The sequence below is a fragment of the Cyclopterus lumpus genome, chromosome 15, assembly GCF_009769545.1.
Source record: "Cyclopterus lumpus isolate fCycLum1 chromosome 15, fCycLum1.pri, whole genome shotgun sequence".
NCBI lineage: Eukaryota > Metazoa > Chordata > Actinopteri > Perciformes > Cyclopteridae > Cyclopterus > Cyclopterus lumpus.
In genome coordinates this window covers 14602240-14624018 of record NC_046980.1, presented here as the reverse complement: position 1 = coordinate 14624018, position 21779 = coordinate 14602240, and the positions used below count along the sequence as shown (strand labels likewise).

At 43.0% G+C, this 21779-nt stretch overlaps 1 long non-coding RNA gene across 1 annotated transcript; it reads right to left on the bottom strand.

The window, feature by feature from the left end:
* Positions 1-10658: 10658 nt before the first annotated feature.
* Positions 10659-11221, bottom strand: LOC117744230. Its single transcript, XR_004611172.1, has 2 exons — positions 11130-11221; positions 10659-11048 (listed from the first exon to the last, which is right to left on the bottom strand). It is a non-coding gene; the product is annotated as an uncharacterized LOC117744230 (long non-coding RNA).
* Positions 11222-21779: the final 10558 nt, after the last annotated feature.

The following is a 21779-nucleotide window of genomic DNA, read 5'->3' as shown; positions in this document are numbered from 1 at the left end:
CTTCTGATGTTGCTGGTGATCTGCAGTCGGTTCCTTGGTTTTGGGAACGAAACCTGGTCATTTTCGCCCGGCAGGTTTACGAGCTGGTCCTCGCCATGTTAAACCGGAAAGGGCCGCACGTTAGCTGCAGATTGAGGCGAGTGAACTATGAAATCACTCTGAGAGCAGACAGGACATTGGAAAGCTGAATGCCCCGTCAAGTCAAGTGCCGACAGTGGGATCAGCGGTGCACGTCAAGCCCGTCGCACTTGGCGTACCTCTCCCAAATGTCCTTCCTTGTGTCAGTTCTCACCGTGGTTTTCCTCCTGTCAGCAGACTCCCCTGGCTCCCATTCCAGCGATCGTTTTGCGCTGGCCAAATATCATAGTTCTTCAGACTTTTGTGTCAAGTTCCTGAGCAGAACTATTTGGTTATACTAAGTAACACATCAATCTGTTACCAGCCTATTATATTCTCAGATCACAGCCTTCACAACAGCAGACTGGTGAACCTGTGGCGATGGCAGATACTGTGGGAACACAGACGCCTCTTCATTCGTCTGATCAGAAGCATGATGTGGTGGCTTCCGCCTAATGAGTGTTGTGGGTTCCAGTTAAACTGAAACGCTGTGTAACTTTGGGATCTTTGTTTGGGCACCTGACAAAAGATTGTTTTCTCTGAATCGTCTCATATTACCAACTATCTGTGTTTGTTTAATGACGTTGTAACTCGTACACAAATGCCTTATCTACTCCAGATGCTTAATTACTGCCACACTGTGTGGATCAGATGGGCTCAGCTCACTTTTTGCAGTGATGAGTTCTGGGTTGCAGAACGCATCGTCTACCGCATCAGGTCGCTGTCGGATCGGCCGTGCGACGCACTGCTGGCGAAGTGCAAGTAAGCAAAGGCTACCGTCAGCTACCTCGGAAAGGTAGAGGGGCAGGTGCAGCTGGTACGGGCGAAGGGGACTGCGATGGAGCATTATCCCGTGCCCACAAGCCAGAAGGAGCTCACGTTTAACCAGTGAAATCATTCTGCCAGAAAGAAGGAGACTCTCTCCATTGTGTGGCCGTTGCAATATTTGGAGGTTTATGTTACATCTGGTGTTCCACTGGTGGTCTCCCCAGACCATTGTCTTACACTGACGATGTGAAATGCATAAAGTGAGTAGCCTATGCATTAAAAAAATGATATGGATGAAAACGAGAGACAGACCAAAACCATGAACGCATCCCCCAGGAAAGAGTTCCTGTGCTCCTGTAACACACCGGTTGCCCCATGGAATGTTAAAGGGATATGATTTGGGCTGGACATGATCAAATAATAGGGAATAGTGACCTTTAAATGAAATGTGGCAATAGCAAATGCGTGCTGATAACATTTCATTATTTCCCATTTTCACATACTCGTTTGCCAGGTGCTCTTTTGAATGTATGAATATTCTCTAAATAATCTGTAAGATCTAACAAAGTGCAGGAAAACATTTTTATTCCCCATATCAGGACCTGAACTGATATATTTAGGAGATTGGATGAATAAAAACATGTTTTTTAGCATGTAGCTGCTGTATTAAAAGTTGTTTGTCAGAGAGTTCTAAAACGGAATGCAGTGAGTTCTAAATGATGTTGTTAGAATGAAGTTCTTGAAGCAGAGGTGGAATATGGTCATTTCTTCTTCAGCACTGAAAGAGAGACACACACTTTTGAGACAAGCATCATTTGGAGAAAGATTCAAGCTTGGAGGTGCATTCCCAACCTTGGAAATACTAAACTGAGAAGATTTGACTTTTAGAAAATGTCATCGTGGAGCTTAGATGCCTCTGGTGTGTCAGGTAAGACCGACTCAACACGCTCAAAATACATTCGGCATGATGCTGAATGTATCTGCTTTGAAATCAAACTGTGGACACTGATTTGTTGCTTTTGACTGAGGTCTAAAGCCCAGGACACCAGCACATTTGAAATTATTATTTAAAAATCACTTATTAAACCAGAAACTAAGAAGTCATGAGGAACAAAGTGACTTAGCGGCCGCTAAGACTAGAAAAGCGCTACATAAATGCAGACATTTATATCTGTTTTCTGAAATAAATAGATTAACATGATACACATGATATTAACAGTATTTGACACATTCTTATCCTTCACATGGTCTCAGAATCACAAGCCAACACTGCTCTGCAGAACTTGTTCATCACAAAGTCCCACATGACTGAGCACACTGACATCTGCCCAATGGAGGCCTCAGTGGACAGGGTGAACACCTCTGCAGCAGATTGGGGTGACTGGTTTCCTGGTAAAGGACTACCTCCGTACACCTATTATGAAGATCCATCTGCCTTGTCTTCTGATGGAGAACTATCTGATGGAGAACTTCTGCCCTACACCTATTATGAAGATCCATCTGTCTTGTCTTCTGATGGAGAACTATCTGATGGAGAACTTCTGCCCTACACCTATTATGAAGATCCATCTGCCTTGTCTTCTGATGGAGGACTATCTGATGGAGAACTTCCGCCCTACACCTATTATGAAGATCCATCTGTCTTGTCTTCTGATGGAGGACTATCTGATGGAGAACTTCCGCCCTACACCTATTATGAAGATCCATCTGTCTTGTCTTCTGATGGAGAACTATCTGATGGAGAACTTCCGCCCTACACCTATTATGAAGATCCATCTGTCGTGTCTTCTGATGCAGGACTATCTGATGGAGAACTTCAGCCCTACACCTATTATGAAGATCCATCTGTCGTGTCTTCTGATGGAGGACTATCTGATGGAGAACTTCAGACCTACACCTATTATGAAGATCCATCTGTCGTGTCTTCTGATGGAGGACTATCTCCCTACACCTATTATGAAGATCCATCTGTCTACACCTATTATGAAGATCCATCTGTCTTGTCTTCTGATGAAGGACTATCTCCCTACACCTATTATGAAGATCCATCTGTCTACACCTATTATGAAGTTTCATCTGTCGTGTCTTCTGATGGAGGACTATCTCTCTACTCCCATGATGCAGATCCAGCTACCTGGTCTTCTGGTGAAGGACTACCTCCCAACTCCTGTGATAAAGATCCGGTATCCTGGTCTTCTGATGGAGCAAAACCAACAGACTATACTGCTGCAGCCTCAGCCTCAACTGGTTGCCCTAAGAGAATGACAATAAGGACATTCTTTAGTAAAATCATGGCTACCCTCTGTTGCTGCTGGCGTCACAATGTGGAAGTCTAAATTAATTATATGCACTTACTTGTTTTTAGGTCTTTGAAAATAAAATATATGTTTGATTTGTTACTATTTTCAATAAAATTGATTGACAATCACTATACAATGTGTTGGGCTGCTTCATTACAGTACATTACAACCAATAGCAGGCCCGCAAAGGTCTGCCATTTTAATTAGTGGTTTAGTGTTATTATGTGGTAATAATTCCACAATGTGTGTTGTTAAATCAATGTCACATTTACTCTATTGTCCATTAAAGAAATCACAGAAACACATTTTAGACAATCAACGGAAAACATGTTGTGGCTGATGCTTTGACAAGAGCGACTTGCTCTGGAAATGTTAGTTATTTTCTGTGCAGGTCCTGATCTCTTATCTCCTGCTCCTCTGCCACTCTACAGTTACAGTTACAGACTGGGGTTGTATACTACCCGACCAGTGTTGTTGCATATAGTTGGTAGAACGTAGTTCCCATGCACTTGGTCTTACCGGCAGCTGTGCTCTTGGTTGTCTGTTGAAGGTGCTGAATTTAGGGTCCTCAGCTTCAGGAGCCACACCTGAGGTTGTGTATGCTCCGCCCATAAATGTAATGTATCTACCTACAGACTCCCACAAACCCATACTAGTGTTATTTCTTATTTCCATATATTGTTAATTATCTAACGAGCCTTTTAGAGTACGTGTTCATTTTATTTAGCGTTTAAAAAAAAGATTCTCGAAAATCACAAATCACAAATTTGCCTCCAAGGGCTTCACAATCTGTACATATACGACATCCTTGTCCCAGGACCTCACTTCGGATCAGGAAAAACTTCCAAGAAAAAAAGTTTATCTGGACCACGATCCAGATAAACAGAAGCAAGCAGGTAGAGAGGGGCATCAGCAGGGCCATGGCAGGAGGCAGGGGGCAGGAGACAGGGCCCAGGAGACAGGGCCCAGGAGATCTTTAAGATGTGTTGACATAAAAGCTTTTGTTACTTTAAATACCATACTATACAATGTTTTTCATAACCTAATTTAGAGCGACTATACTTTAGCTTTCTGATGATTTGTTTTGACATAAGAGTATTTGACTTTGTTTACTGAATATACTTAGATTTGTATTTCTATTTGTTTATTACCTTACATTACCACATATATATATATATATATATATATATATATATATATATATATATACACACACAGACTGAGCGAGTGTTAAAAAGACCCCTTGGACGCCTCTCCTAAACTTTTCTTCCCTGATTCAAGCCGCTACTGCGCCACAGTCACACTTTCTGTTGTCAGTGTTATTAGTGTAAGCGTCGTGGGTGTATGAGCAGGAATAAATCAGTCCAAGACGTTCTGGGTTTTACTCATAACTTCAGTCCAACTCCACAATCCAACTGAACCGCCAAGTGCCCTTCTTCTCCCCTTTCTTTCCTCACACCCCCCAGACGCCCTGAACAGCGTCGACTAGTGGTCATAACTAATACATGTAATTATATTTACATCATACAGTTTCACTCTTACACATCTCCCCCCCTTACAAAAGAAGCGTCCTCGCTTCAATAGCTGAATGTATACTTTTGGCACACATACCAACCTATACTAAATACCAATATAAACAGGTGATGGCAATAAACAGTAGTGACAGTGAGGGCTATAACAAGTAGTAGAACAGCATACTTTCCCCATTCATATTAACATGCTCGTCAATCCACCACCAAGAACAAGGAACTGTTCAGACAACAGTTCCATAACGTACTGGGGGACGCACACAGCGGCCTGACTTGGTCCTTACTCCATCGAAAACCAGTACTACAGGAGACAGTCCACTGTTAGATCCGGTGGCAGTACTCTGTCCCACAGGTGTTATGGTAGTGGCAGCCCCTTGAGTTGGAGGACAACCATTAGTCCGAGCCCTATCTGGAGGCACAGAGGATCTTGGTGTGGCTGGGCTCCTGTAAACATACGGTCTGGAGCCTGAGAGTGCAGTAGGCAGTGAGGGACCTGGGCTGTTTGTTGCTGCAGCTCCTCCTCCAGGTAAAGGTGGATCTTTTCCAGTTGACCAGGCAGAGCGATAAGGTTTCAGGCGATTGTAGTGAATGACCTTAGGCTTCGCTCTCGGATCCCGCTGGTCCAACAGTTCATAGTCCACTCCGATGCCATCCCCGTCTGAGCCTAGCCGTTGCAGTATTTTGAACCGGCCCGACCACTTTGGTGACAGCTTTTGTCTAGCAAGGGCTGGAAGGTCAACCCACACCAAGTCACCTGGCTCATAGGCTGTGTGTTTCATCCGACGATCATAGTAGTGCTTTTGTTGAGCTCCTGCTGCCTCAATGTTTTGTGCAACAGAGTGAAACGCAGCACACAGTCTCCTCAATACAGAATTGGCATATTCACTCGGTGTACCTCGAGTGGCATTTGAAACTGCTGGGGAGTCTCCAAGCAGGACATCAGCAGGCAGACAGGCTTCTCTACCATGTGCCAGGGAGAACGGTGTGTGTTTGGTGGACGAGTGAACACTTGTGTTATATGCAAATTCAACCTGTCTCAGGTGGTCGTCCCATTCACCTCCTCTGGTGTATAGGTATTTTGCCAACTGGTCCTTGATGGTCCGGTTTGCCCATTCCACCATGCTATCTGACATAGCATGATAGGGGGATGTCCGTGTTTAGTGTATTCCCAAGCGGGAACACAGGTCTTTGACAAGATCTGAGTCAAACTGACGGCCTTGGTCAGTATGCAAACTTTGAGGGACACCGTGGTGGCTAATGCAGTCTTCAAATAAACATTTAGCCACAGTGGTTGCTCGTTGATCAGAAAGTGCATACAAGTTGAGGTACTTAGTAAAATAGTCCATTACAACAAGTACATAGCGATGACCACAGCGAGTAAGTGGCAACTCTGTCAAGTCTACTGCAATCTTCTCAAAAGGCCTGGATGTGATTATGTTTTGCATAGGGGCCCGTTGGTGTGGTGTTTGTGGTCGCCGTGCTTCACAAGCTGTACATTCAAGACACCATTGAGTTATGTCACGTGTTATGTGAGGCCAATAGCATCTGGCGTGTGCCCCTTGCAATGTCTTCTGCGCACTGAAGTGTCCAGAGAGTGAATGCCCATGTAATGTTTGAAATACCTTTTTCTGCACACTACTGGGGACTACAGTCTGTAAAACCGGGTCACCTGGTGGGGGTCTGACCCTGCGACATAACAGACCATCAACAAAATGGAGTTTCTTTAATGCTTGAAAATGGCGGCCTGCTGTCAGTCAACACCCAGTTCATGATTATTTGCAACACAGGATCTGCTTCTTGAGCCTAGATGAGGTACTGCCTGTTCACATTCAGGAGTGAACTGTCTGTAGATTCCACTGCAATATCTTGTAAAGCAGACTTTACATGTGATATTATATCTGCAACAGCCGTGGTAGTGAGGGCAGACTCTGAACGGGATGCCAGCTCAGTGGTTGAAATGTGCAACCCTGCTGAGTGGGTTTGAGTGTGAATGGAAACACAGCTCACCTGATCGGCTGTAACCAAAGGGGTTTCTGCGGCTGTCATAGGACGACGGGACATAGAATCAGCATTGGTGTGTTTAGTTCCTTGTCGGTATTCAACTGTCCAGTCATAGGGGTCAATCTCCAGAGCCCACCTAGCCCTGCGTCCCATAGGATCACAATCCAGAGGCATCTTCCTCAAGGAAAGAAGAGGTTTGTGGTCTGTGATGATGCGAAAAGGCTGGCCTGTCAGATACTGGCGAAAGTGCCGGATTGACCATATGATAGCCCACAGTTCCCTGTCATATGTAGACCAATGTTTCTCTGTTTTTGTTAAAACACGACTGCCATAAGCAATGACATTTTCCATGTTTTCCACATTCACCTGAGATAGAACGCATCCAATGGCTGTGCTGGATGCATCTGTGAAAAGCAGAAACTCATGTGAGAAATCTGGATAGGAGAGGATTGGTGTGTCACACAGAGTATGGCGGAGGCTTTCAAATGCGCTCTGTTCAACCTCAGTCCATAGAAATACTTTTCCTTTTTGAGTGAGAGCATGGAGGGGCTCTGACATTTTTGCAAACTCATAAATGAAACGCCGATAATAAGAGCACAGCCCAAGGAATGCTCTGACTTCAGTAGGGTTCTTGGGGGCAGGCCAGTCTCTCACTTTTTCTATGTTTTTTGGGTCAGGTTTTAGTCCCGCAGGTGAGACAACATGTCCCAAAAATGTCACTTCCTGTACTGCAAAGCTACATTTTGAGGGTTTGAGTTTGAGATTAGCGGCTCTGAGGCGATCAAACACCTCTCTCAAATGCTGAAGATGGACAGCAAAACTGGGGCTATACACAATAATGTCATCAAGGTATACTAGACATGTTTTCCATGAGAGACCTTGTAACACCAGCTGCATTAGATGTTGGAAAGTGGGGGGTGCATTTACCAAGCCCATGGGCATCATACAGAACTGGTAATGTCCCCGCCCTGTGGTGAAAGCTGCCTTTGCTTTGTCCTGTTCCTCGAGCTGCACTTGCCAATACCCCGATGAGAGATCCATCGTGCTGAACACCGAAGAGCCTCTGAGTGCATCCAAGGTGTCGTCTGTTCTGGGCAAAGGATGTGCATCTTTTACTGTGATTGCATTCAAGCCTCTGTAGTCTACACAGAAACGCCATGTGCCATCCTTTTTCCTGACCATCACCACAGGTGCTGCCCAGGGGCTGTGACTCATTTCCACAATTCCCTTTTCCAACATCTCCTCGACATGTGATTGAATCAATGTTTGCATTTTTGGAGAAGTGCGATATGCACGCTTCCTAACCGGGGGTGCATCTTGTGTGTGGATGTTATGTTTGACCATGTCTGTATTACCAAAGTCTGTGCTGGTTTTACTGAAGACATCATGGTAAGACGAGAGCAAGTTGTGTAGATCAGAACTCTCTGCCTGTGTCAGATTTCCACACTTGACATCAATAGGCAGCTTGGTTGGCTGGGTGACATTAGTTGGCAGACTGGATAGCGGTACTGGGTAGGTGGAAACATTACATACAGGAGCTGAATCCTCACTTATGTCAGTGTCTGACACTGGAATAAACTGTCCTAACTGCAGACCTGAATGCAGCACCATAGGGGTGTGTGTGGGGTTGATGATGCGTGCAACAGTACAGCCATTTTCAGCAGTAGACAGCGTTCGGGCAACTGCCATACCATCCATCTCCGGTTGCCGGGGTTCAAGGCAGCCGCTGTAACTGCGTAGGAGGCCTGCATTGATTACAGGGGGAATCAGGGCAACTTTACAAATCATTTCACAGCGTGGGGGAACAGTCATGTTCTCCATTATTTGTGCTGTACAACTAGCAGGTGCTAGATCCCTTTGTCTAAGTAGGGGCAGGACCTCATCACCTAGATAGCACAGCCCCCTCCCCATATCTAAAATAACACTGTGAGGAGTGAGAAAGTCACAACCTAATATGACGCCTTGATTTACATTTCTGATGACTTGTACTTCGTGTTGCAGAGTTTGTGACCCTAGCTTAAAGGTGACATCTACCGTACCCAATGTATCCAAGCTTTGGCCAGTCACAGCTTGTGACATGATGAATATCTTTTTTATGGGTCTTCTTGCCAGAGAAGGTATTGACATTTTGGTCTGCTCACTTATAAATGAGATTGTAGAGCCTGTATCTAGCATGATGTGCATATCAGTGCCCTCAACAATTCCATTTACATAGGAGGTGACATCTTTACTTACAGTGGCGTCCGTTTTCACCATTTCAGTCAGGGGAATTTTCATATCTGTAACACCACTAGGGGTTGTCTGTTGTCGGATGTTGTCTGGTATTTCGGTGAGGCCGACCTCTGGGGCTTCCCGGGAAGTAGCTGATGGTTGCCCCGCATCATCAGCTAGCATCCGTTTCCCTGTTCAAATCTGCCCTGATCTTTGTAATCAGTGTTGGTGGGGCTTCGCTGACCTTTGTCCTCATACTCTTGGAATGACACATGTTTGGGACTTGGGCTTCGGCGACGCGAATCATAGTGATGTCTACTGGGAGAAGTTTGTCTCCATCTTCTTTCTCTGTGGGGGTCACAGGCATGGGCTGAGTAGTGAGTATCTCTGTAAGGCTGTCGGTACCTGTCAGGTTCTCTGTGGGTGAAATCCTGATGGTGGCGGTTTACATGAGGGTAGCGTTCTGGAGAAAAATTATGGGAACGTGAATATCAGGATGGGGAATGCCCATAACCTGAGCTCCATGCCTTTGTGGGTCTCTCTGGGCTCCTCCCATAAGGTGAGGGAGATCGACCAGGACGCACCAGCATGTTCCTTTCCCGGTGGTGCCCACTACTTTGTTCATCCAGCTTCAGTTTCAGAGCGCGCAGATCATTACTTAAATATTTTACAGTAGTAGTTAGATTCTGGACAGCTTTTCTGAGTTCAGGGTCATTTTCACGCACCGAATTTACGGACTGTGTTGGGCCAACAGCTCCGATAATGACATTAGCTGGGGACACTGGCATTACCAATCTGGCTGCTTGGCGAGCCCGCTCAGTTTGGGAAGCAACTTTGCACACTTCGGTGAAAGTTTTCACTCCTCTTTCATGACACTTGACTTGAAGCTCTTGATCCAAACCAGCAATGAAGCGAGACATTTTCATATACTCTGAAGCTTTATGCTCAAACTCGGAAAAAGCTTCTTTGACCAGCCTGCAAACATCTGCAGCATAAACTTCCATTGCTTCATGAGGCAATCTTGGACGGGCATTAGGGAATGCTTGAAACGATGCAATTATATCCTTCTGGCCAAAAGCTGTCTGCAAATGTCTCTTTGTTTCAGCATAAGAGCTCTGAGTTTCCAGAGGCAGATTATCCCAAACAATGAACAGTTGTGGTGGTAGTCTAGTCGGTAGCTCCGCTGCTAACACGGTACTCAAATCCACGCCACTGTCCTTGTAACGGGCTTCTTGAATCACCTCGTAGCGGCGAACCCACAGTTGAAAAGACTCACGGCTATCGTTGAGAAAGGGCGGCGGTAAGGGAATGCCCCGTGGCGCTCCCGATGCTCTGCTGGAAGGCGGCACAGCTGGCGTTGGAGCTCCACTTGAGCTTGTGCTAGCTCGTGGCTCACCAGCGGAGAGTGATTCATCATCAGACATGACAAGCTTTCTTCCTCTTAGCCTTCGTACGGATCTAGACGACCGATACACGGTTTCTAAACTCACTTGAAGCTAATACGCGGGAGAAAAAAAAAATGTCGTGGGGTAAAAGACTAGTTAGCTGGCTTACTGTATCTCAAGCTACGTTAAGCTAGCGGATAGCGCGGCTATCGTTAGCCGTTAGCTTCAGCCACTCAAAGTTGAACAGAATCCCAAGGGACGATATTCCACCATACACACATCCCACCGCTGCCACCAGTGTAAGCGTCGTGGGTGTATGAGCAGGAATAAATCAGTCCAAGACGTTCTGGGTTTTACTCATAACTTTAGTCCAACTCCACAATCCAACTGAACCGCCAAGTTCCCTTCTTCTCCCCTTTCTTTCCTCACACCCCCCAGACGCCCTGAACAGCGTCGACTAGTGGTCATAACTAATACATGTAATTATATTTACATCATACAGTTTCACTCTTACATTAGCACCAAAACTAGTGGATGAAACTACTTTGTTAGGTTTAGGCACACATCACACTCTAAAGTTATCTTGGGGGCATGTCATTTATTCGTCTTTGTTTTGGCACCGCCAACGAACAGAACAAACATGGAAGTCGGTAATCCCTCACGTGAGCAAAAGGTGGTGATCTTTAAAACCCGTAACCACACCAGGCCCACGAGCGGCTTACGACGCAAGCTAGAACCTGCAAAACAATGACAATAATTATACAATACAATAATATAAACGTACTATTGTTGGGGTTATACACATGTGCCATACTGACCAGTTCTGAGGTGTATTCCCAAGCGGCCAATCGTCCTCAGCACCTGGAGGAGCATTTGAGAATGACAAAGAGGAGAGATTGAAGAGAAATAACATACTATATACCACGAATCAATGTCTTTTTTTCGTCATACTGACTTTTTTGATATACTCTAGTATGATTTTTTTAAATTACATCTATTTCGACACTGCCATGACTAATATACTTTATCTTTACAGCATTTTTCTGACAATTCTTTTACTTTTCCAACATTCTATATTTCTTACTGACTTTTTCAATGTATAATTGTTGTTATTATATAATATGCTATAGCATTTCTTATGATATACTATACTAATACTTTCATATTACATTTCTCCCTGTAGCCTGCAGTCTAGCTTTCTTGAGGCTGTGTGATAAATTGTGTCCGACTACAACTCCTCATAATTTGCTGGTTCGGCCTCAGCGGTCCCGAGCCCGGTGGTTTACATCCTGGCCACTGTTCTGTCAGTATATTCCTGAGACCTGCTTCCCTGTGCCTGCAGTGACCTAAGCCTGACTCCAGCCTCCGTTCCTGGTCTGCTAAGCATCAGCTCCCTCGCCCTGTTGCCTCCTCTCTGGCTCAGCTCTCTGCTTAACTTCAGCACAAGTCACATGACCAGCCCAACGCCAAATAAAGCCACCTTCTAACTCACCCTTGGCTTCCCGTCTTTTTGTCTGCACTTTACTCGTCTAGCCTAACAACGAATGTTTTCTGCCTTTTTCTTTTGCATATTCTACTAATTACATTACACATTACTCTAAAAAAATGATTGTATGCTACACTGTAACAGACTATTATGAGTCAACTTTATGGCATACTATACATTGACTGTGTTATGGCATACTATACAATGTCATTTTTATTTCTTTTTTTTGACACATTACACTGACTTCTTAATTACATTTTATGGCACTCTATACTATGACCTTTTTCCATACACTGACTTTAAATACTTTTTTCAACACCATCTGTCTACACCTATTATGAAGATCCATCTGTCTTGTCTTCTGATGGAGGACTATCTCCCTACACCTATTATGAAGATCCATCTGTCTACACCTATTATGAAGATCCATCTGTCGTGTCTTCTGATGGAGGACTATCTCCCTACTCCCATGATGCAGATCCAGCTACCTGGTCTTCTGGTGAAGGACTACCTCCCAACTCCTGTGATAAAGATCCGGTATCCTGGTCTTCTGATGGAGCAAAACCAACAGACTATACTGCTGCAGCCTCAGCCTCAACTGGTTGCCCTAACAGAATTACAATAAGGACATTCTTTAGTAAAATCATGGCTACCCTCTGTTGCTGCTGGCGTCACAATGTGGAAGTCTAAATTAATTATATGCACTTACTTGTTTTTAGGTCTTTGAAAATAAAATATATGTTTGATTTGTTACTATTTTCAATAAAATTGATTGACAATCACTATACAATGTGTTGGGCTGCTTCATTACAGTACATTACAACCAATACAAAAATGATTGTATGCTATACTGTGACAGACTATTATGAGTCAACTTTATGGCATACTATACATTGACTGTTATGGCATACTATACAATGTCATTTTTATTTCTTTATTTGACACATTACACTGACTTCTTAATTTCATTTGATGGCACTCTATACTATGACCTTTTTCCATACACTGACTTTAAATACTTTTTTCAACACTATACTGAGACTGTTAAATACCTTTTTATGGATCTACTATACTATTACTTTTTCTTCTTTTTTAAAGCACTATATCATGACTTTTAAAAGATAACAAACCAAGACATTTTGTATAATATACTATACTTTTTATGAGATTTTCCTGACATTAAATCCTCTGGTTTGATTGGCAACTAGTGGCTTTTAATCAAATGGTATCATTATGATGACGAGCGGGTCACAAGGTTGTCTCCTCCATGAGGCACTCGAGAAATAAATAATCCAATTAATGTTACTCTCCCACGACAGAGAAAGAGCTCTCAAATTATCCGTAGCCAACGCAACCTGGCCATCGATGAGGGAAACGACTCTCATCTCATTCACAGAGACGTCCTCCTCGTTCCAGCCCATTCAGAAGGTGACTCATCCATTTACAGTAAAGCACAAACCCCATCCTTTGGCCCCCTCCTCTTGCAGGGGGGAGCTATAGCAAAGCCAACAGAGACCTCTAGAGGCCATTGTCAGCTACTGCTGAGGAAATAAGGCACAACTCAGGAGAAATCTTTGTAACAATATCACAGCAGCTCCATGATTCAACTTCCTGCCCCTGACCACTGGAAGGTCTGTCACACCAGACTCTGATTAGGGGCCTCAGAGCTGCAGCATGTCAGCATACTTTACCTATGACCTTTCCTCTTGAAAGCATGCATGCACACACACGCACGGTCAATTCTACAGCACCGCATAACAGCAAAGTGTCTCTGGATAAGTGATTTAGTAGCCCCTCGGTTTCCACAGAAACCATTAGATTAACACACTTTGGGACCTGGTTTGTTCTTTGTCCGTAATCATTCATAAATTAATAAAACAAAAAAGTATCTGTGGAGCACAAGGTACAACACAAACAGGGCCTTTTATTCATTGAAGATGTTTGATGTAACACAAGCAGGAAAAGTGATTACCTCCTGGACTATAAATATTGATTTTTATACATACACATCTGTATTTCAAGCAGGGGCTGGTGCCTCTTAATTACCTGTTGAAATATTGATTCTCCAGAAAAACTCTAGCTCAAAGGGAAGACTTTGCATTATCTATACTGGAGAGTTGGAGTTTAAAAGCTCAACTCAACTCTGTGTGCAGCAGTGCATGTGCACGTAGTTGAGTTCAAACATCAATTTGTGAGAGGATCACATTAGAGATGGGCTGAAATATCTTATGAGAAGTGCCTTTATTATTGTAATTAGGAACATTTACAAAAGGTTGTATTTTAGTACACTTTTTATTAAAAGCCCCCTTGCGCTGAGATTGCGCACTATTTTAATGAAGTATCGATACTAAAAATATGCAAAGTCTTATCGTTTTTAACGTACAGGTACCAGGATACCTTTTTAGTATCGATACACCGTGCAACATTACCACCTTGTGTTGGCTTTTGACCCAACAAAATCACAGAAGTTAAAAACTCCTACTAGTGGAAAGTATATACATTTGCTCATGTACTGTATTTAAATAATATTAAATTAAATAAATAGAAAAAGTATTTTGATATGTTTTTTTTAATAGAACATATTGCACTAAGAATGCCAACTGTAACTATTGGGCACCATCTTTGTTTAGATATTTCTCTATTCTATAGTGTATTTTATTATTATAGCTTTTAATTGTAATTCTTTATTTCCTACCTCTTCTCTAAATGTGTATTCAGTTGTAATTTGTATTCCTGGACACATTGAATACTGTAACCCTTACAATAAATGACTGCTTCCTTAATTTGCACTTTTTTTCCTGATGTTATCAATGTTTTTGTATCATCGTATCTATGATATGGTCCCAGCCTCCCTGGTTACTTTGAATCAAAACGGTACTCGAGTAGTTTGCCACACTTCTTGAGTGATAATTAATATCTATACTTCACACACTCATGCTTTATATTGAAAGCATACAATCCAGTCCACTAATGTTGCGTCATACCACCGCGTTTCAGCGCTCTTCGGTAAAACCGGGGACCTTAATCCCGCCTCTTGGCCGCCACCTGCTGCCCGAAGAGCGCAACTCCCCCAACAGGAGCCCTTGCATTCAGGCACCCGGAGTCTCCTCAGTGCACCTCCTCGGAACCAAGGCTACCGAGTCCTCAGCTTGGACTACACGGCAGCTTGTCAGCGGCCGACCACCAACAAACATCAGTAATCTGGGTACACGCCAAGAGGACAGGACTGTGCGTCCCAGCTCGAGGAGGAGGAGAGTGAGGAGGAGGAGGAGGAGGTGGGAAGCTCTTGTATAAAGTCAAAGGGCTGCACATGTGTGGCCACACTGACAGAGAAACCAGACTGCGTGAATCTCTTGAGGACGTTCACTGAAACACTTTGACCGACACTTTGGATGCTTATTTTGTGTCCACTTCATTTAGGGTAACAATTATTTGAGATTATCATCTACATTTTTTAAATCACAGTTTAGCACTCTAAAAACACTCCATTTTGGCTTGCAAAATATGTATTCAAATGTAGATTATAATTTTTGAGCCCAAGCGACTTGAAGGCCGTGATTGCTTTTGGAGTGCTGCATCAAAGAAGTTCTTGGAGCATTGTTCACGGGAGCAGTTTGGTGAAAAATAGTTATCGTTTGAAGACGGCTGTCTGGGATAAGCGGTTGAAAGAGAACATGAAAAACATACAACAACATCTGGTGCCAGTGGGTCCTCTCCTGTCCTTTACACACTCCAGCATGCTGTTGAAATGGGTAATGTTGGTGGTGTGGGGCAGGTCTCTCTTTGGTTCTCCTGGAGCCTCGCATGCTTCTGATGTTGCTGGTGATCTGCAGTCGGTTCCTTGGTTTTGGGAACGAAACCTGGTCATTTTCGCCCGGCAGGTTTACGAGCTGGTCCTCGCCATGTTAAACCGGAAAGGGCCGCACGTTAGCTGCAGATTGAGGCGAGTGAACTATGAAATCACTCTGAGAGCAGACAGGACATTGGAAAGCTGAATGCCCCGTCAAGTCAAGTGCCGACAGTGGGATCAGCGGTGCACGTCAAGCCCGTCGCACTTGGCGTACCTCTCCCAAATGTCCTTCCTTGTGTCAGTTCTCACCGTGGTTTTCCTCCTGTCAGCAGACTCCCCTGGCTCCCATTCCAGCGATCGTCTTGCGCTGGCCAAATATCATAGTTCTTCAGACTTTTGTGTCAAGTTCCTGAGCAGAACTATTTGGTTATACTAAGTAACACATCAATCTGTTACCAGCCTATTATATTCTCAGATCACAGCCTTCACAACAGCAGACTGGTGAACCTGTGGCGATGGCAGATACTGTGGGAACACAGACGCCTCTTCATTCGTCTGATCAGAAGCATGATGTGGTGGCTTCCGCCTAATGAGTGTTGTGGGTTCCAGTTAAACTGAAACGCTGTGTAACTTTGGGGTCTTTGTTTGGGCACCTGACAAAAGATTGTTTTCTCTGAATCGTCTCATATTACCAACTATCTGTGTTTGTTTAATGACGTTGTAACTCGTACACAAATGCCTTATCTACTCCAGATGCTTGATTACTGCCACACTGTGTGGATCAGATGGGCTCAGCTCACTTTTTGCAGTGATGAGTTCTGGGTTGCAGAACGCATCGTCTACCGCATCAGGTCGCTGTCGGATCGGCTGTGCGACGCACTGCTGGGGAAGTGCAAGTAAGCAAAGGCTACCGTCAGCAACCTCGGAAAGGTAGAGGGGCAGGTGCAGCTGGTACGGGCGAAGGGGACTGCGATGGAGCATTATCCCGTGCCCACAAGCCAGAAGGAGCTCACGTTTAACCAGTGAAATCATTCTGCCAGAAAGAAGGAGACTCTCTCCATTGTGTGGCCGTTGCAATATTTGGAGGTTTATGTTACATCTGGTGTTCCACTGGTGGTCTCCCCAGACCATTGTCTTACACTGACGATGTGAAATGCATAAAGTGAGTAGCCTATGCATTAAAAAAATGATATGGATGAAAACGAGAGACAGACCAAAACCATGAACGCATCCCCCAGGAAAGAGTTCCTGTGCTCCTGTAACACACCGGTTGCCCCATGGAATGTTAATGGGATATGATTTGGGCTGGACATGATCAAATAATAGGGAATAGTGACCTTTAAATGAAATGTGGCAATAGCAAATGCGTGCTGATAACATTTCATTATTTCCCATTTTTCACATACTCGTTTGCCAGGTGCTCTTTTGAATGTATGAATATTCTCTAAATAATCTGTAAAATCTAACAAAGTGCAGGAAAACATTTTTATTCCCCATATCAGGACCTGAACTGATATATTTAGGAGATTGGATGAATAAAAACATGTTTTTCAGCATGTAGCTGCTGTATTAAAAGTTGTTTGTCAGAGAGTTCTAAAACGGAATGCAGTGAGTTCTAAATGATGTTGTTAGAATGAAGTTCTTGAAGCAGAGGTGGAATATGGTCATTTCTTCTTCAGCACTGAAAGAGAGACACACACTTTTGAGACAAGCATCATTTGGAGAAAGATTCAAGCTTGAAGGTTCATTCCCAACCTTGGAAATACTAAACTGAGAAGATTTGACTTTTAGAAAATGTCATCGTGGAGCTTAGATGCCTCTGGTGTGTCAGGTAAGACAGACTCAACACGCTCAAAATACATTCGGCATGATGCTGAATGTATCTGCTTTGAAATCAAACTGTGGACACTGATTTGTTGCTTTTGACTGAGGTCTAAACCCCAGGACCCCAGCACATTTGAAATTATTATTTAAAAATCACTTATTAAACCAGAAACTAAGAAGTCATGAGGAACAAAGTGACTTAGCGGCCGCTAAGACTAGAAAAGCGCTACATAAATGCAGACATTTATATCTGTTTTCTGAAATAAATAGATTAACATGATACACATGATATTAACAGTATTTGACACATTCTTCTCCTTCACATGGTCTCAGAAACACAAGCCAACACTGCTCTGCAGAACTTGTTCATCACAAAGTCCCACATGACTGAGCACACTGACATCTGCCCAATGGAGGCCTCAGCGGACAGGGTGAACACCTCTGCAGCAGATTGGGGTGACTGGTTTCCTGGTAAAGGACTACCTCCCTACACCTATTATGAAGATCCATCTGTCTTGTCTTCTGATGGAGGACTATCTGATGGAGAACTTCCGCCCTACACCTATTATGAAGATCCATCTGTCTTGTCTTCTGATGGAGGACTATCTGATGGAGAACTTCAGCCCTACACCTATTATGAAGATCCATCTGTCTTGTCTTCTGATGGAGGACTATCTGATGGAGAACTTCCGCCCTACACCTATTATGAAGATCCATCGGTCTTGTCTTCTGATGGAGGACTATCTGATGGAGAACTTCCGCCCTACACCTATTATGAAGATCCATCTGTCTTGTCTTCTGATGGAGGACTATCTGATGGAGAACTTCAGCCCTACACCTATTATGAAGATCCATCTGTCTTGTCTTCTGATGGAGGACTATCTCCCTACACCTATTATGAAGATCCATCTGTCTACACCTATTATGAAGTTTCATCTGTCGTGTCTTCTGATGGAGGACTATCTCTCTACTCCCATGATGCAGATCCAGCTACCTGGTCTTCTGGTGAAGGACTACCTCCCAACTCCTGTGATAAAGATCCGGTATCCTGGTCTTCTGATGGAGCAAAACCAACAGACTATACTGCTGCAGCCTCAGCCTCAACTGGTTGCCCTAACAGAATGACAATAAGGACATTCTTTAGTAAAATCATGGCTACCCTCTGTTGCTGCTGGCGTCACAATGTGGAAGTCTAAATTAATTATATGCACTTACTTGTTTTTAGGTCTTTGAAAATAAAATATGTTTGATTTGTTACTATTTTCAATAAAATTGATTGACAATCACTATACAATGTGTTGGGCTACTTCATTACAGTACATTATAACCAATACAAAAATGATTGTATGCTATACTGTGACAGACTATTATGAGTCAACTTTATGGCATACTATACATTGACTGTGTTATGGCATACTATACAATGTCATTTTTATTTCTTTTTTTTGTCACATTACACTGACTTCTTAATTACATTTTATGGCACTCTATACTATGACCTTTTTCCATACACTAACTTTAAATACTTTTTTCAACACTATACTGAGACTGGTAAATACCTTTTTATGGATCTACTATACTATTACTTTTTCTTCTTTTTTAAAGCACTATATCATGACTTTTAAAAGATAACAAACCAAGACATTTTGTATAATATACTATACTTTTTATGAGATTTTCCTGACATTAAATCCTCTGGTTTGATTGGCAACTAGTGGCTTTTAATCAAATGGTATCATTATGAGGACGAGCGGGTCACAAGGTTGTCTCCTCCATGAGGCACTCGAGAAATAAATAATCCAATTAATGTTACTCTCCCACGACAGAGAAAGAGCTCTCAAATTATCCGTAGCCAACGCAACCTGGCCATCGATGAGGGAAACGACTCTCATCTCATTCACAGAGACGTCCTCCTCGTTCCAGCCCATTCAGAAGGTGACTCATCCATTTACAGTAAAGCACAGACCCCATCCTTTGGCCCCCTCCTCCTGCATTGGGGAGCTATAGCAAAGCCAACAGAGACCTCTAGAGGCCATTGTCAGCTACTGCTGAGGAAATAAGGCACAACTCAGGAGAAATCTTTGTAACAACATCACAGCAGCTCCATGATTCAACTTCCTGCCCCTGACCACTGGAAGGTCTGTCACACCAGACTCTGATTAGGGGCCTCAGAGCTGCAGCATGTCAGCATACTTTACCTATGACCTTTCCTCTTGAAAGCATGCATGCACACACACACACGGTCAATTCTACAGCACCGCATAACAGCAAAGTGTCTCTGGATAAGTGATTTAGTAGCCCCTCGGTTTCCACAGAAACCATTAGATTAACACACTTTGGGACCTGGTTTGTTCTTTGTCCGTAATCATTCATAAATTAATAAAACAAAAAAGTATCTGTGGAGCACAAGGTACAACACAAACAGGGCCTTTTATTCATTGAAGATGTTTGATGTAACACAAGCAGGAAAAGTGATTACCTCCTGGACTATAAATATTGATTTTTATACATACACATCTGTATTTCAAGCAGGGGCTGGTGCCTCTTAATTACCTGTTGAAATATTGATTCTCCAGAAAAACTCTAGCTCAAAGGGAAGACTTTGCATTATCTATACTGGAGAGTTGGAGTTTAAAAGCTCAACTCAACTCTGTGTGCAGCAGTGCATGTGCACGTAGTTGAGTTCAAACATCAATTTGTGAGAGGATCACATTAGAGATGGGCTGAAATATCTTATGAGAAGTGCCTTTATTATTGTAATTAGGAACATTTACAAAAGGTTGTATTTTAGTACACTTTTTATTAAAAGCCCCCTTGCGCTGAGATTGCGCACTATTTTAATGAAGTATCGATACTAAAAATATGCAAAGTCTTATCGTTTTTAACGTACAGGTACCAGGATACCTTTTTAGTATCGATACACCGTGCAACATTACCACCTTGTGTTGGCTTTTGACCCAACAAAATCACAGAAGTTAAAAACTCCTACTAGTGGAAAGTATATACATTTGCTCAAGTACTGTATTTAAATAATATTAAATTAAATAAATAGAAAAAGTATTTTGATATGTTTTTTTTAATAGAACATATTGCACTAAGAATGCCAACTGTAACTATTGGGCACCATTCTGTTTATTTTGTATAGCCCAATATCACAAATTACAAATTTGCCTCAGAGGGCTTTACAATCTGTACACATACGACATCCCTGTCCCAGGACCTCACATCGAATCAGGAAAAACTCCCCAAAAATAACCTTTGACAGGGAAAAAAGGGAAGAAACCTTCAGGAGAGCAACAGAGGAGGATCCCTCTCCCCGGATGGACAGAAGCAATAGATGTCATGTGTACAGAATGAACAGCATTTACAAAGTTACATAAACACATTACATGAATATGACAATGTATGAATGGAACTCCAATTCATGAAACAGAAGGAGATAGAGAGGAGGCGCATCAGCAGGGCCAACGCGGGAGGCCGGCTCACCAGGCATCAGACACCGCCAGGTCCAATGGATCCTATGAGACGTGAAGTCACAACGACTCCGGGGAGGAAGCAGAGTTAATAAGGTGCAATGGAGAGATGTAAATTCATCCATAAGGAGAGAGAGAAGATGAGATAGGTGCTCAGTGTATCCTAAAACATCCCCCAACAGCCTATAAGCCTATAGCAGCATATCAAGGGGCTCGACCAGGGCAAACCTGATTCAGCCCTAACTATAAGCACTATCAAACAGGAAATTCTTAAGTCTATTCTTGAATGAGGTGACTGTGTCTGCCTCCCGGACTGAAAGTGGAAGCTGGTTCCATAAAAGAGGAGCTTGATAACTGAAGGCTCTGGCTCCCATCCTACTTTTTAGGACTCTAGGAACCACAAGTAGCCCCGCATTTAGTGAGCGCAGCTCTCTAGTGGGGCAATATGGTACTACAAGCTCCTTAAGATATGATGGTGCATCACCAATCAAGGCTTTGTAGGTGAGGAGAAGAATTTTAAATGTGATTCTTGATTTTACAGGGAGCCAGTGCAGAGCAGCTAATACAGAAGTAATGTGATCTCTTTTCTTAGTTTTTGTGAGTACACGAGCTGCAGCATTCTGGATCAACTGGAGGGACTTAATCGAATATTAAATAAATGAAAAAATATATAAAGAAAATCCTAAGAAAAAAAACATATATATATATATATATATATATATACATATTTGAGTTTCAAATAGATTAATAAATAATAGAGAAAATATATTAATTGCATATCTTAATACTATGATATATATGTTGGAGTTTCAAATAGATTATTCAATAATGAGAACATATGTAAATTAAATAGTAAAACAACATAATAACATTTACATAACAAAGTGCAAAAATA